General features: G+C 35.9%; 1 pseudogene; it reads left to right on the plus strand.

Annotated features, from left to right (window-relative positions):
• The first annotated feature begins 206 nt into the window (after positions 1-206).
• Positions 207-855, plus strand: LOC147481509 (17.8 kDa class I heat shock protein pseudogene; annotated as a pseudogene).
• Positions 856-15937: the final 15082 nt, after the last annotated feature.

A 15937-nucleotide genomic window follows, 5' to 3' on the forward strand; every position in this document is an offset into this window, starting at 1 on the left:
GATTGAGTTTAGCAGCTCAAAACTGAGTTTTACCACTGGGGTAAGTTTGCTTATTTCCCGCACTTTTACATTCCAATTAAGTTTAGCATCCTATGTGGCACCACTCAAATTAGAGATGGTGTGGAAGTGTGAAGGACGCAGTAGAAACCAGTAGAATGAGACCACACCAACCGGGGCCCAATCTATATCTTACAGAAAAATCAAAATTGTCCCGACCAATCTAGAAACAATCTTTGCTGGAATTCCTACTTTTCCCTCTCCTATATATGCCTCTCCACACTTAAACCCAAAATCAATAACATAAAAAACGCTACACTTCGTACATCTTCTTATTCGCTTAAATCATCCAATCTTTCAATTTCTTTCAACCAAAATCACAAAATGTCGATCATTCCAAGCATCTTCGGTGGCCAGAGAAGCAACATTTTTTACCCAATCTCTCTTGACATATGGGATCCATTCCAAGACTTCCCACTTTCTCCATTCCGCTCTGAGTTCTCAAATGAAACAACCCAATTTGCGAACACTCGTATTGACTGGAAAGAAACACCAGAGGCTCATGTGTTCAAAGCTGATCTTCCAGGACTTAAAAAGGAAGAAGTGAAGGTCGAAGTTGAAGAAGGGAGAGTTCTTAAGGTAAGTGGAGAAAGAAGCAAAGAGGAGGAAGAAAAGAATGAGAAGTGGCATCGAGTGGAACGCAGCAGATGGACAGTTCTTGAGGCGATTTAGACTTCGAGAGAATGCTAAGGTTGATGAAGTGAAAGCTGCAATGGAGAATGGAGTGCTTCGCATTCGCTTGTTCCTAAGGCTAAAGTTAAGAAGCCTGATGTCAAGGCTATTGATATCTCTAGCTGAGATAGGTGGCTGTTTAGAATGGAAAGCGAAGGGAACATATGGTTGCTTACTGTTCTCTGTGCGTGTTATTTAACATTAATTAAGAGAACAAATTGCGAGTATCAATTACCATATGGATCTTTCTCTTGTCATTGTTAGTTTGTCATGATGTTAACATTTGCTTGTTTATATTGGAAAAAAGGAACAAAAAAAAATGTGAACATTTGTTTGTTGTTTGTGAGATGTGATCAGAATGACTTACGAAAATGACATGCGCATTCCAAAAGCAGAGGGGACTTGCACATTGAACTAATTAAGGGCTTATTTTTTGTAGATTGAGATGACTTTGCACATTGAACTAAGAGCATCTCTAGGTGGTAGTATCACCTGTCAAAATCTTCAAATTTGAAGAAATAATTCGGAATTTTCCGGAATTCCAACTCTAGGTGGTAGTAAATTTGGTCGTATAACCTGTTCGTTCGCATTCTTGTTCGCAAATTTGGCAATTTAGATGCGGATGCGGAGCAACATTGCAAATGCCGCCCCAATTTTTTTTTTTGACTTTGACCAGCACCTACGCTAGTCCTACTGTCGCGCGCCATTGCCAATGTCGCGTGCTCCAATGGGAAAAAACGGCCGGAATTCTAAATCCATATATCTACACTCATTTCCTTATTCATTTTATATACACTCAACTCAAACATTGTTATCAAACAACTCAACCCTTTCACACACAACACTCTCAATGTCACAACCAAAACAAGGCAGGAGTCCAAGTTGGACAAATGAAGAAAATATTGCTCTTACTAGAGCGTAGATTGAGATTGGAGAAGATCCTATAATAGGGAATGATCAATCGGGACAAGTTTATTGGGAACGAATTATGGCTAGGATGAATGAAATTCAAGGTTTTGACCGCAACCGTAAGTGGAAGGGAGTCTCACAACATTGGGCGATTCTTTTACCGTTCTTCAACAAATATCATGCTATATTAAGAAAGCTTGAAGAACAACCTCCAAGCGGGTGGGGACGTGAAGACATTGTAAGATTCATTTATACTTCGTTTATATACTACTTGATATTGATTTTGTTTTTTGTTTTTTTTAATAAACGTAGCTTACAGATGCGGCAGCAACTTATGCGGCTACTACTGGGAAACTATGGATATGGTAAGATTGTTATAATCTAGTAAAAAATACGCCGAAGTGGCAAATAACTCAATTACGCAACGAAATGCTTGGTCCAAGACCAAAGAAGAAAGCAAGATCTGGAGATTTTGAAGGCTTCGATTCTTCACTCTCAACCCCAACCCCTTCAATGCCTCACTCTAACCCTTCCACCTTCACCTTCACTGTACTCGGAATACGATCCTAGCAGTACCGAAGGTTTTTGGAGAGGTCGGTTTGTAGGAAGTAGAGCAAAGAAATTGAGAAGAACAAGAAAATTGCTTCTACTGACAAGGGTAATGTTGCATCCACTGCTAAAAATATGGATGAATTTCTTCAAGCTTTTAAAGAAAGCCGAAGAAATAGAGAAGAGATTCTAAATGGGCAATTTCAAACTAGGATGAAATTGAAGCAAGAGAAGACACAAAAAAAGTTATTTTTGAAGCAAAAAAAAACTCCGTGTTAGAGAGGAGAAAAATGAGACTAGGTTGTTGGCAATGTCACTCGACAAAGTCAATCCTCGTTTGTGAAGGGTTTTAGAGCTAAAACAAGAAGCAATTGTAGCTAAATATAAAAAAAAAAAAAAAAAAAAAAAAAAAAAAAAAGCTGAATCAAGTAGTATAAATGAAGCTTCCGACGACGAAGGAGCCAATGATGAAGAAAATGATGACTGGCTTGATAACTAGAGTAACTCTAGTAGTATGTAATAAGGGTGATATGTAATAATTGTCTTTTATTTTATTTTTTTATTTTTATTTTTTTGCAATCATGTATTAGTTGTCAAACTATTAATAAAAATTACAATTCATTTGCTAAATCAAATTGATCAAAGGAAGTAAATTAGAACCTATCAAAATAATCAAATGAATAATTCTAAATCACACAACATAATAATAATCGTTATACAACAAACTTAATATTATAAATCATCAAGTCCTCACTTCCTAAATACGCCTCCTTTGTTGTGAACTCCTCCTCGACTGTCCTTGTGTTGAACTCTTCGTCTGTCTATGTGATGAACTCACCCTTGTGCGATCAATATGAGCATGTAACTCATCAACCTGGCGTTGCAAATCATCATAATCGACATGAGCCTGGGAAAGAAGTCTCTCTCTTTCAACACTGTAGGCGAATACCGAGGAGCACATGCCATCATTTACACGAATGCTTGTCTCATATCTCATGCGTAGCTCATCCTGAAATAATTATTCATTAATAATTTATGACATTTTCATAATAAACAAAAATAATAAACCAAAACCAATAAAAATAATTACCAGAGGTAGATGTCCAAGGTCAGGCTCTAACTATACGACACGAGTGTCATCAATAGAAGAATTGGGATGGTAAATCATCTGGCCACCCGTATCACTCAAACTGAAAACCCAAGGCCACTATGACTGGGGGATCTGGCGCTGGAACAAATGTGTGTACAGGTCCATGCTGAAATGTCGGCTATGACGGCTGGCCAATCTGAAATTCACGTCTGACACCCATTCTGTTAACCGTATGAATGTTGCCTGTACGACCCACAGCTGGGTGCAAATGACCAATAGATACCTTAAACCAATAACGGTAATACTGCTAATAAGTCTGCAATGTAACTAGGTTAGAAGCTACTAGCCAACTCCAAGCCACGTTTCTTTCGATTACTTGTTGTAAGGTCATGTCCTTAGCCTCTGATACATGGGTAGGCAGATCAGGGGGGATACCAAAGCATGGTGTGAGTTGTCTGTAACATCTATCCCCTAAATACCACTCCATACCACTCCCACAAGTGAATACCATCCTCCTATGAGAAATGAACAATGTGTATCTACAATCATTCGTGCCGATGTACACAGGTGTTCACCAAGGCCTCTAAACAATAAAAGCATGTGTGCTAAGCTCGATCTGGGTTCGGACAGAAGTTATGTTATGAATGATCTCACTGGTCAGACGAGGTCCGTGCCAAGCCCTGAGCCTAGGCCTCTCATCGGTGTACTCTGTGAGGATAGGATTTGCAGCACGGAAATACTTATAAAACCATACCTCTAAGAGAATGACAAACTCTCCCATCTGGGGACTACTGACAACACCAGTCTGCCGAGAGTCCCTATCTAAATAAGGCAACAAATTACAGTATATGGCTCCACCAAAATCAATACCGCCCAACTCATGCAAGTGCTCAAAGTTAGCTAGATGCCCCAAGTTAATCGTGGAATGGCCAGAAGGAAGAAACAAGATGCCTATTAAATACATACAGAAAGCTTTTACATACTCATCAACGTGTGCTTGACCATCATCAGAATCAAGTGACAAATAATTTATTAAAAACTGCAACCCATCATCATTAGTTAACGGTGTAATGTATGCAGCCTTGATACCAGAAATCCTAACACCAGCACTGTCATATGACTCCTCGATCAAATAAGGGAAGAAAGTCATCATTTGGGCACAACTCTGGAATTCAGTGCTACATCTCAATGGATGACCTAATCCTATAGTCAAACCAAATATCATACAAAAATCTAGTGGAGTGAAGCCCAACTCTCCCTGAGGGAATTGAAAAGTATGTGTACTATCCCACCATCTTTCAACTAAACCATTGATAACTCCTTGAATGTCAGTCTTATTGTAAGGTATGTCAACTAAGATGACCGAAGGGAGTCGCTAGAATTTCATCTTTAACATGGTCAAGTGCACTGACTTTTTTAATATCATCCTACCACGTCTTAAGCGCATGTGGAGTGCACCGAACCCGATACATAACACATCTCTGATGTACGCAAAATGAAGCTAAAATTAAAAAAATAAAAATAAAAATATACGTATTTAACTACTACTACTGCTAATATATGAAATTAAAATACATACTTGTTGTTCAAGAACAACTCTTGAGACATGCTTATTATGAAACCTCCTAGACACCGGTCTAATATGGCTAAAATCCATAGCCTTAGCAGGAAATTCAAAATCGACTTGCTGATACTGAAGCAGCAATGGATCGTCCGGCTCATCTCCCTGATTTCCAGCTCCAGAAGTGCTTGGTTAATTATCTAGATCACCCATGGGATTGCTCCAAACCAGTGTACTATTACCACTGCTTTCATCTTCCTCACCATCACCACTCCATCTTTTTTGGTTATTATAGACGTATTCATCATCGGAATCCATTTTTTTGTTAGAACTAGAGAAACTAGGTTGAAAACAAATGTGAGAAATGATAAAAGTCTGACTGTCGCGCGACATTTAAACAGGCATAATACACGACATTAGTAATGGCGCGAGACAGTACCAATGGCGTGCAACAGTGGTACTGGTGTGTGTGGTGGGGTCTACAATCAATTTTGTGGTCGATATTTGTGACCACTTAGAGTTGGTCAAAATTTGCGTCTAGATTCTCCAAATTTCGTCTTCAAATTTGAAGAGTATACTACCACCACCTAGAGATACTCTAAGGGCTTATTTTTTGTAGATCGAGATGACTTACCTACCATGGATAGAATATATCTAACAAAATAGGAAAGTATGGGGCCCAAAAGTCCCCATCCAATGGTTGGTAATCATTTTCACCAAAATATGACTTGGGCGATCCAAGTGTTTGGAGGGTTTATGCAATTTTGTTAAGTGCAATCAATACCACGGGATCTAGCGAAAAATCTGCTTAATTGGATGTTTCTAGTTTTGTCAAAAATGTAATTAAATTTTGGACCATCAGATAAATTTCTAACTTAAACTCAACTTGGTAGGGTTAGACATGTTCAAAAGAGCTGATTTTTTGTGGAGATGATCTCCATGTTAGTTGTGAAGATCACATCCCCAGAAAATCAGCTTTAAGATAATTGTGTAGGTAGGTAGGATTGCGTATGTCATTTTCGTAAGTCATTTTTGTATGTCGACGTAGCCAACCTGTATATATATACATCCCGCTCTTAAGCGAGTGTACTTAAACAAACTTGATCTGAAAATTGAAATCTCTCGAAATGTGCAGTCCCTCAAATCCCAAAATCTCTCACTCCATCTTTCTCTCTCTTATTTTCTCTCCCGACCCATCTTTGGTGACACTCCTCTCTTTCCCTCCCAACACTCTCTTTCTCTCTACTAGCATCATGCACATGCGCTGCATGTATTTATATTACAGGCTTGAAGCTTATACTAACGGAAGGTATTTCTATAGCTCAAATGCAAACCTAGCTTGTTTTGTTTGAATCTAGTGAGTTGAGGATTCTCGAACGTCATAATTAAACATTTGACGCTAGAAAATAGAGAGATTGGGGTAGTACCTAACATGATGATAAGATTGTACATACGTAAAAAAAATGAGCATTAGTTCATGATAAATTTGTTGCTGACATCTACGCACTGCTCATGAACGTATATGGTGATTGAATTATTAGTAACGTACTATTGGCTCTCAGTAAATTGTCGAGTATAGCAGCAGTATAAAACATCATGTAAAGAGAAGTCTAGAATCATTTATATTCATAGAACAAAAATTAGTAAAACTCAAAGTACCCATTGAAATAAAAGGATTTGGCTCCTATAGTTAAACATAGTAATTCTCCTGTTGTCATGTAATGACAACATTATCCTGAAGTCTATCAAACCTATTGAAACAGGCACTTCTCTATAATAAACATGACAAAACATTAAGCATTCGCTCTCCGAATCATTTCTTTCGAACTGTCTCCAAAGTCATGTCCGAAAGATTTAGTAGCAAGTCATATGAGTTTAAGGACACTTTGTCATCAGAATTTGATATAGTGTGGGCTATTCCATTTATGCCATCTCTCTAGCCAACCATAAAGCAGTGATAATTAAGTTCGAAATCCATGAAAGAGGTCATAAAAGCAAGGCACGATCGTCCAGTTGATAACATGTTAGTTTAAAAGTTACTTTGACTTTATCATTGTTAAGTAGTTCTGCAGTGCTCTGTCCAGCTTCATTCCAGTCACAGATATTGTCTTTGGCATGCATTATAAGTAATGTCAATTTCAACTGCAAAGAAGCATTATGAAGAGATAGTGAAGAGATAATTCATAAGCATAGTTAGAATGAGTATATTGTTTTAATGAATAAATTCTTGTCATACACATGTTTATATGGACACTCACAATGTGGCCTTTGATCATCTGTCTTCTCAATCATACAAGATACCAATTCAACTTTTATAGGGCAGTAGGAGGAAAAGTTACGTACAATTGAAGATACACCATCCTTGAAATATTCAGGTATGTTGGAGCCATACGCTTAAAAATAATCACCAAGAATTGAAAGTTATATTAGTCATCTTCTTGCAAGAACCAACAATTTACCTTCGAAACAGGAATAATGAACTCAAAACTATGGCAAAAAAAGAGAGCAATAGATAAATCTTTTATACCTTATTCATGAACACCTGGATGTATAAGGTTTATAACAACTACATGGTTTGTTTTTGTTTCCGTAGGGAAGAGATCTTGTTTTGTAGCGATGCACTGATATCATTTTATGAATGTAGGCACTCCTTTCTCCAGAATAACTTAAATAAAATGAAGAGAAGAGAAAATGTCATCAAAAGCAAAAGAAAGCTTTAAATTTAGAGATCTAAACACACCCATAAGGAGAAAAAATTTGCATAATAGAAGTCTTAAAACACCATGGAGGCGTGATAGCAGGTGGTTGCACATAGGATTCAATATATGGGTGTAAAACTAATGGAAATAGCAAAGCTCACGCATATAAAATAGATAGTAGTAGTTATTAATAAGTCAATAGTAGCCAATAGATCATGAGAAAGAAAGCAATATTCGTGAACATAACTATTATATACAAAGAGTTCAAAGATACGTACAGCAAAATAAAATACGATAAACTCTCAGAAATATCAATGTGCTTGTGAGTTAAATGAGCAGAACACGTCAATATAAACCACATTTATGGTGAAAGTCCCAAAGTAACCTTGTTGATATCCTTTTTTTACTAACACTTTTGTCGTGTGTCAATAGCAGCTACCTCATTTTCTTGGCCATCAACAATCATAGCCATGTTGGCTAAAACAAAAAAATATATATGGTCAATGTATATATATAAGTTACCTAAGGAAGTCTAGGTAACTTTTCAACAATGCAAAATGGGCAATAAGCCCTTTTATACTATTATAGAGTGTTGGTATTACACAAATGCGCCAAACAACTCCAAGGGACTTGCTTCGTTATTTTGATCATAACCAAAGAAAAGAAACATTGTCGTAGTCATAGTCAATGCATTCAGAAGGATTACCAACTAACAATCGAAAAGGCAAATTATATGCTATCCCAAGAAAAAAGAAATTAATAGAAGGAACTTGGTACATAAATATCTAGACATATAATTGACAATTGTTTCCTAAAAAATATAAACTATATCATAAGGTTCTTACATTCAAGTGTTTATAGTATAGTCTCCAAGAACAATGGATTCATTTTACCAGGAAGGGGTCAAAATGGCTAGATGGTTGATCAAATATCATTATAGCAAACCTCTAAACCACTATTTATATGATTTCTTATATGTTTTAATTTCTATTTTTCAAGCGGGAGAATTTAGGCAAAACCTCTATACCACTTTTGGACTGTGATTTAAATTTTAAAGAGTGGAAAGCCTGAGAAATCATAGAAGCACACCTAAACTTCACTAAGGAAGTGGCATTTGAAAATAGATATCCCATCTGAAAAGCATATATAGACATAAATAATAACAACAATCCATCTTTATGTATACCAAAACTATATAACAATAGATATACCCATTGAAAAGAACTTTCTTGATTTCCCTTTAAGACAGTGACCCAATCTGGTTTAGATTAAAATGAATTTTTCTCTTTTAGAAAATCATAGACGGTTCACAGTACGTAATCTATAGATCATTAGTATCAAAGTGTTATGACTGAACATAGGTAGTTTTTGATCAACATAGAGAAGTTTGGGAGCTACTTACAACAGAAAAAAAGACCTCCTGTCTCCAATGTTTTTCTTGAATCGCTACACCCATGAATCTTTGTTTAGTTTAATTATTTCTCACCATGTTAACTGCAATTGTTTCACACCACCGAAGGGTACTAAAAATTATAAATCATCCAATCATACCACATAAAATAAAAACATACAAGTGCTATTAAGGAACACATAAGTAAATACGACATTTCAAATAGTATAAAAAATTTCAAATATATATATATATATATTAAAGACATTTACACATACTTAAAGCTTGGCCATGTCTATGACACTCCCAACAAAATTTCACCTTTGCAGACAAATCTCAACAACGTTAAGAGGGATCATCCCTATGCGGCTATGCCTCGAGCATGTTTATATGTTACTAATCTCGCATAAGGAAAAGGAGGATGTGTGTGTCAGCACTACCTGCATCTTAAGTGCTATTTAACGGAGATTTATCTATATCTATATTATGAAAAGGTGGGCTTCATGCCTTGAACAGACAACATAGTTGGTATACTGCCAGAATTTTGTTACACAAAAAAAAATAAAAAATATATATAATTGTTTTGTAGATGCCTCAATGCGTCCAGCGACCAAGTTATATGCACTAATTTGTAGAAAACTGCAGTTTAAGAAGGAATTGTAGAACAATATGGTACATTTGTTTTATGCATTAAAATTTCTTAAAGTGGAAGTTGGTTCGAGTGCTTGAAATATTTCATAGAATTCACCCATAAAAAAAAAGTAGTGTTTAACATAAATTTAGTACTTGCTGATGTAGACCAGTGGGATCCCTTTTGTTAATTTCAAGATCATCTAATAATTGAAGCTGTGGAGTTTTCCCATGCATAAGTGTTGAGATCGATCCTCCCCTTCTGAATACCTTTAATGTCTTCAGTTCCAAATAATTCTGCCTTTGAAATTGTTCGATCAACCACCAAGTTTGATGGGCAATTTAGAAATTTATCTAAGGGGAGACTAATTCCATCTGTGCCTAAATTACTGTCCAAATATCATTACACACACTTCTACTTTAAAATTCATTTCAAAGATACAATGACCAAAAATCATATAAATGTCACACGTACGTATTAATAATACAGACGTGGAAACACGAACTGATTATTGGTTTCATTCTCTCATATAGTACACAATACTTCAACTTTAATGATTTAAAACAAATGAATCTCACATTCTTTCATTATATTGTGTATGGTACAACAAAAGGTTTCAAGTTACAATTTAGAAGCAGGTGCAGATAAAAGATATGAAGTAATACCTTTCGGCAGCAAGCAAATGCTTCCTGCACCAATGATCCTAATCCAACACATTTAACTGCACCCCCATCTATCATTTCATTAATGACCTGCTTCCAAATAGCGAATATTTTGCTTCAACTTTTTTTTCCAGCATATAGAGAAGGTAATCGACTTGTAGCTCCAAAAAACCAAGTTATTTCAATGTAATATTTGTAAAGTTTGAAAATATTACCTTACTAAGTTTATTAGTACAATCGTTTGTGTTAATAAAGTTTGTGACTCCAACTTTTTTTCTTGCACGACCCAGTGGTATGAAAGGTAAATGGTTCAGAAAAAGATTAAGTCATTGTTAATGATTTTATTCTTTTGGATGAAGTAGTGACAGTTAACTAATTGTACAACCAATACATGCTAAGTTTTTCATGTTCCTAAATGCCTAAAATCCATCAGAGAAATCAGGGTGAGATGAATCCATACCAAGTTCAAATTCATCCGAATTTAAGTCCACGCCTATATTTCCAGCAGCTCCACAAAGCCTTGCTCCCTTTGCAACCTGTTACAATAAACTTATAGTAGGACCATCTTTTTGGTGATAGGACATTTGTGTATAACTTATAGTAATTCCTAATATCTCTACTGGAATGAAATAAGAAATTAAGAACAGTGCTTTTCTATATTACACCTCATTAATGAAGATGCAAGAGTTTGATTTGCTCGATTGAAAGATATGTCAAAGTTGTTGCTATTAAGAATCAACATACCGCCAGTCCAATGGCTCCTATCCCAAATATAGCCACGGTAGACCCCGCTTCTACGTTAGAAGTTTTGCAAATAGTCCCCACACATGCAGACAATTTATAGTAAAGATTAATGGTAGTTCACATGCTATCAGATTTATTTTCTTCAACCAAACAATATAAAATCTAAGTAACTAATTAAACAAACAATCAATAAAACAACATAAAATCTCACCATTTTGTCTAAATAGATTACTGTAGCAGAAACAATATCGTACAAGGAGAGATTTGTTGGGGTGGGTGGGGGAGGTGGAGGTGATGAAGTTATAAAATTTCTGACAGTAGCTGACGAAGATTTAATGGAGACAAAGGGGGGGGGAGAGAGAGAGAGGTTCAGCAGAGACAGAAAGAGGGGTGACGAAGGAGAGACCGAGCTGAGTAAGAAATTACTCATTTTTTTTCATTTATCTAGATAGTGAAAAGTCTCAAATACCCTTGTAGTGGACACAAAATGTGACACCAAATCACTATTCCTCATACTTCAGATTTTTCTAATATAGTAAGATATCCAGAAAATTAGGCGGTTAGTTAAGAATATTTAGTAGTCCTAAGACCCGAGTAAAAAAAATTTAGGATTTAATACTTCAATTTGATGAAAATAGAAAACTGACAAATCTAACCTAATTTTACAAGAAGTAGATGAAAATATCCTCATATTGCAAACAACCAAAACCGACTAGCTACTCTACATAAAATGAAACCTTTTGAAATAAGAACAGTTACTAAAAGTGGTTCTACATAAAAGGAAACCTTTTGAGATAAGAACCGTTACTAAATTTAGACAACTAAATTCTTGAACTAAAATTAGGGTGATCTTGGACATACCCAACAAAACACTCCCGTACCCCAATTTTAAAATAAATAAATAAAATGATTTTAGACACATTTAGCTTCCTAAATTACCCTTCTTTTTTTATTAGGCGTACCCAATATATTTATTGACTAAAACAAGTCATTTACTCTACGTGATTCAGCTGTAGAAGAAAAAGACCGCGTATTTTTTTTCTTTTCCTCCAATAACCTCTTATTCTTTTATCTCATTAATAAACATGCAAACACCCACTTTTGATTTGAATCAATCATACCAAAGTAATGAGGATGAATACCAACCGAATGAGGATGAAGAAAAAAATTCAAAATTAAAATTTGAAGAATGGGAGAACGCAGAAGACTATTATACTTTGGATTATTACAATAAACAGATACAAACACCAAACAAAAATGTGAGTTTGTTTGCAATATTAAACAAAGTGCTATTTTTTTGGATGCATATTGAGTATAAGAAACCTAAACCATTTTTTTTGATAAAATTTTACTTTCAACAGCCTCATCTTATTAGTAGTGCATCTCTAAATGCATTGTCTTTACTTCAACTGAATTATGAGTCAAAAAATGAAGAGCAAGAAAGCCCGATAGAAAACTCTAATTTTGTTTGTTCGGATATGACCGACGCATTTACAACTGCAATAGTAAGAACTTGAAGACACTTTTATAAATTTAGTATATCATTTTTCCGAATGGTGATGTAATATAATTTATAACAAAATTATTACATGTATTTGAAAATCGAAAAGACCTTGTTGATTGGTGCAGAGAGGTAGGGAGAGAAATTAGTTTTGTGGTTATCATTGCAAAGTCGGATAGCGTTGAAAGTGGCTGAAAACCTAGGGTGCTTTTAACTTGCGAGAGAGGTGGTGTTTTTAAACCTTAAAAACCAAAGAAGATAGATCGATACAAGCTATCCATGGAGCTCCCTCGATAGACAGGAACGAAAAAGTGCAAGTGTTTATTTAAGTTGAAGGGTTATCAGCATAATCAAGGGGGATGGGAAGTGGTAATAGTTTGCGGAACTCATAATTACCGTCTTGCTGAAAATCTTACAAGCCATTCTTTTGTGGGAAGGCTAACACGAGATGAAGAAATGATTTTGATCGAGATGTCTGAGGCTGGCGTTAAACCAAGAGAAATTTTGAATGCTTTGAAAAGGAAAGACGGCCTAGAGAATTTATCAACTCTAAGTACCATCTACAATTTTCGAGCAAAACATCGTCTTACAAAATTGCAAGGGAGATCACAAATGCAACAATTATTGAAGATGTTGGACGATCGCGATTACTATGAGTCTCATAGAGAGAACCTGATTACAGGAGAATGCAAGGATTTTTTTTTGCTTATTTGAGATCAATTAAGTTGGCCAAGTGTTTTCAGTAAGTGTTGATTATTGATTGTACCTACAAGACTAATCTTCACAATCTGCCATTGCTAGAAATTGTTGGGTTTACGTCTACAATGAAGACGTTTGCTATTGTTTTTGCATATTTAGATTCAGAGAAGGAAGATAACTTTGTTTGGGCTTTGGAAATGTTATATAGTGTTTTGGAAGGCAAGGCATCTAGTGTGAAAGTTATTATGACTGACAGAGACTTCGCATTGATGAATGCTATGGCGCGTGTATTTCCACATGGCTAAACACCTCCTTTGTCATTGGCACATTCAGACTAGTGTGATTACTAACTGTAAAAAATCTTTTGAAGAAAACAATAAGTTTCAGAAGTTCTACAAAATGGTTTGTGATTTATTCAATTCACCTACTGAAGATGTCTATAATGAAAATTTGGTTGTGTTTAGAATGAATATGCACATATGACACATGTGGTATAGTACGTCGAATAGTTGTTGAACAAGTGCAATGAACAGTTTGTGGCGGTTTGGGTTAATTTAGTGATGCACTTCAGCACTCACACTAGCAATAGAGTAGAATCCCAACATTCATCTTTGAAAAGAAATTTGAGGAGTTCGCGCGGCAATTTGTATCAAAATTGGGATGTGATTGATAACCTCCTTGAAAATCAACTCAATGGTATATAAGCTCCATTTAATATTAGTTGCAACATTATGCGTCATTATAGTCGAGACAAGGCATACAGTGAGATTAGAGGATTTATCTCTAGGGAGGCGATTGATATGTTGTCGAAAGAACTTGTACGTTCAAACAAAGTGGGCATTTATGAAAAAGAATGTGGGTGTGTTTTGAGGCGTACTTGTGGTCTTCCATATGCTCATGAGTTGGTACATATGGTAAAACTTGGTGATGGTTACATACCCTTGAGGTCCATAGATCGTCGTTGGCTGCAACTTGATTTTGAGCCAATGGAACTTCCAAGAGGGTCGATGGACATTTCACCTGAGGTGGAAGGAATTAAGAAGAAGTTCAACTGCTTACTAGAAAACCAAAAACTAATGTTGATGAAGAAATGTTTAGAGCTTGCTGATCCAAAGACTACACACATGCAAGAGCCTCAAGAAAAACTCAATGTCAAAGGTAGACTATCAATTTCAAAGAAATATGTGAAAGTATCAACTTAAGATCAGAATGACACAAGAAGAGAACCATCTGTTTTTTAGTATGCACAAACGCAAGAGGAGAAAAAAACAAGTGAACAAGTTCCGAAGAAGAGAGGCAGACCACGTAAGAACCAAGGAGAAACTCAAGCAATTGAAAAAGTACCTCAAAAAAGGGGCAGACCACCTAAGAAGCCAGCTCAAATATATTTGCTAGAAGATTTGAATCCATTGCTTAACAACTTCATTGTTTCATGTGAGGATGTCTTTGGGGATGGACACTGTGGATACAGGTCCATAGCAAGATTATTGAACTATGGTGATAAGACTGGATGGTTTACCGTGAGGAAGAGGTTGTTGGTTGAGTTGATGGAAATGTAGAAGAGTACATTGAATGGTTTGGATTCACCATTTTCGAACACTTAATTCAAAATTTACAATGTACAAAGTCAATGACGATGAACCCGACTGAGTGGTTTGAACTTCCTGACATGGGTTGGTTAACTGCTTGTGCTTATAATTGTGTGTTTGTCACCCTAGCGCCAAAGCAAGCGTTAACTTACCTTCCTTTGAGAACTCCACCAGACTTGGACCATACTCTCATTATCCCAATTGCTCATATAAATAACGGCATATATTATGTGCCACTTAGACTTAGTGATGATGCTCCCTTGCCACCAGTTATATTAGGTTACCACAGTCTAGCCTACCCAGGCATCGTTGACTTGTGGATAGAAAATAAAGGTTCAAGAAAAACTTGCCGACTGGGATAGGAAGGTAAATAAATAAATAAAAAATTTTATGCTGAACTTGGGTGGAAACATTTTTTGTTCTTGATTTGAGTTTTTTAAATTATGTCTATTGTAATGCCCAGGCTTGTTGAATTAATTTTAGTAAGATGTTGAGCAGGTTGTACACGAGCAAACTAAAAAAAAGTGCACAAGCACAACACAGGGGACTTCAAAAAAGAGAAATAGAAATAAGAAAGGCTGATTGTAGTAGATTATTTGTTTGTGGATTGGGTGAAAGTGGGAGAAAATATAAGAGGGGGGGGGGTGTCATGTGGTTGTCTGTAGCAGACCTGGTAGCTGCTTTGGGGTTTATTTATTTCTTATTGAATCACGCTTATAAAAGTGTTAGAGGCTTACTTACAGGCTCACCCAAAATGCTTTGAGGAAGAATGATACTTTTTCTGCTGAAAGGCAAATTTTAGGACTTGTTTTTCATAAATGTTCTCTTTTTTTGACATGTATGTTTGTTCAAGTCTCTGTTTTCCTCCTTGTTTTATGCCTTTTTTGCGAGTTATATAATAAGAGTTTGTTTTGAATGATCAGAATAACTTCTATGTATAAATGTGGGTTTCGATCCTAATTCTTAACGCATTGATCCAACCCGACCCTTACTACCTTCCATACTAGATTGATACTTTTGATATATATCTCCTCTATGTATGGGTGTTTCAGTTCTAAATGGCAATCCTAGCAGCTTGTTTTATGTAGTTTAGTTTGAGAGTTCTGTAGTAATAGTGTATATCTCGGTTTGTTATTTTTTTTCGGTTGGATTGGTCTTATTTCACTTTTGAGTAACATTTTAAC

Source organism: Coptis chinensis, chromosome 8 (assembly GCF_015680905.1).
Source record: "Coptis chinensis isolate HL-2020 chromosome 8, ASM1568090v1, whole genome shotgun sequence".
Classification (NCBI taxonomy): domain Eukaryota; kingdom Viridiplantae; phylum Streptophyta; class Magnoliopsida; order Ranunculales; family Ranunculaceae; genus Coptis; species Coptis chinensis.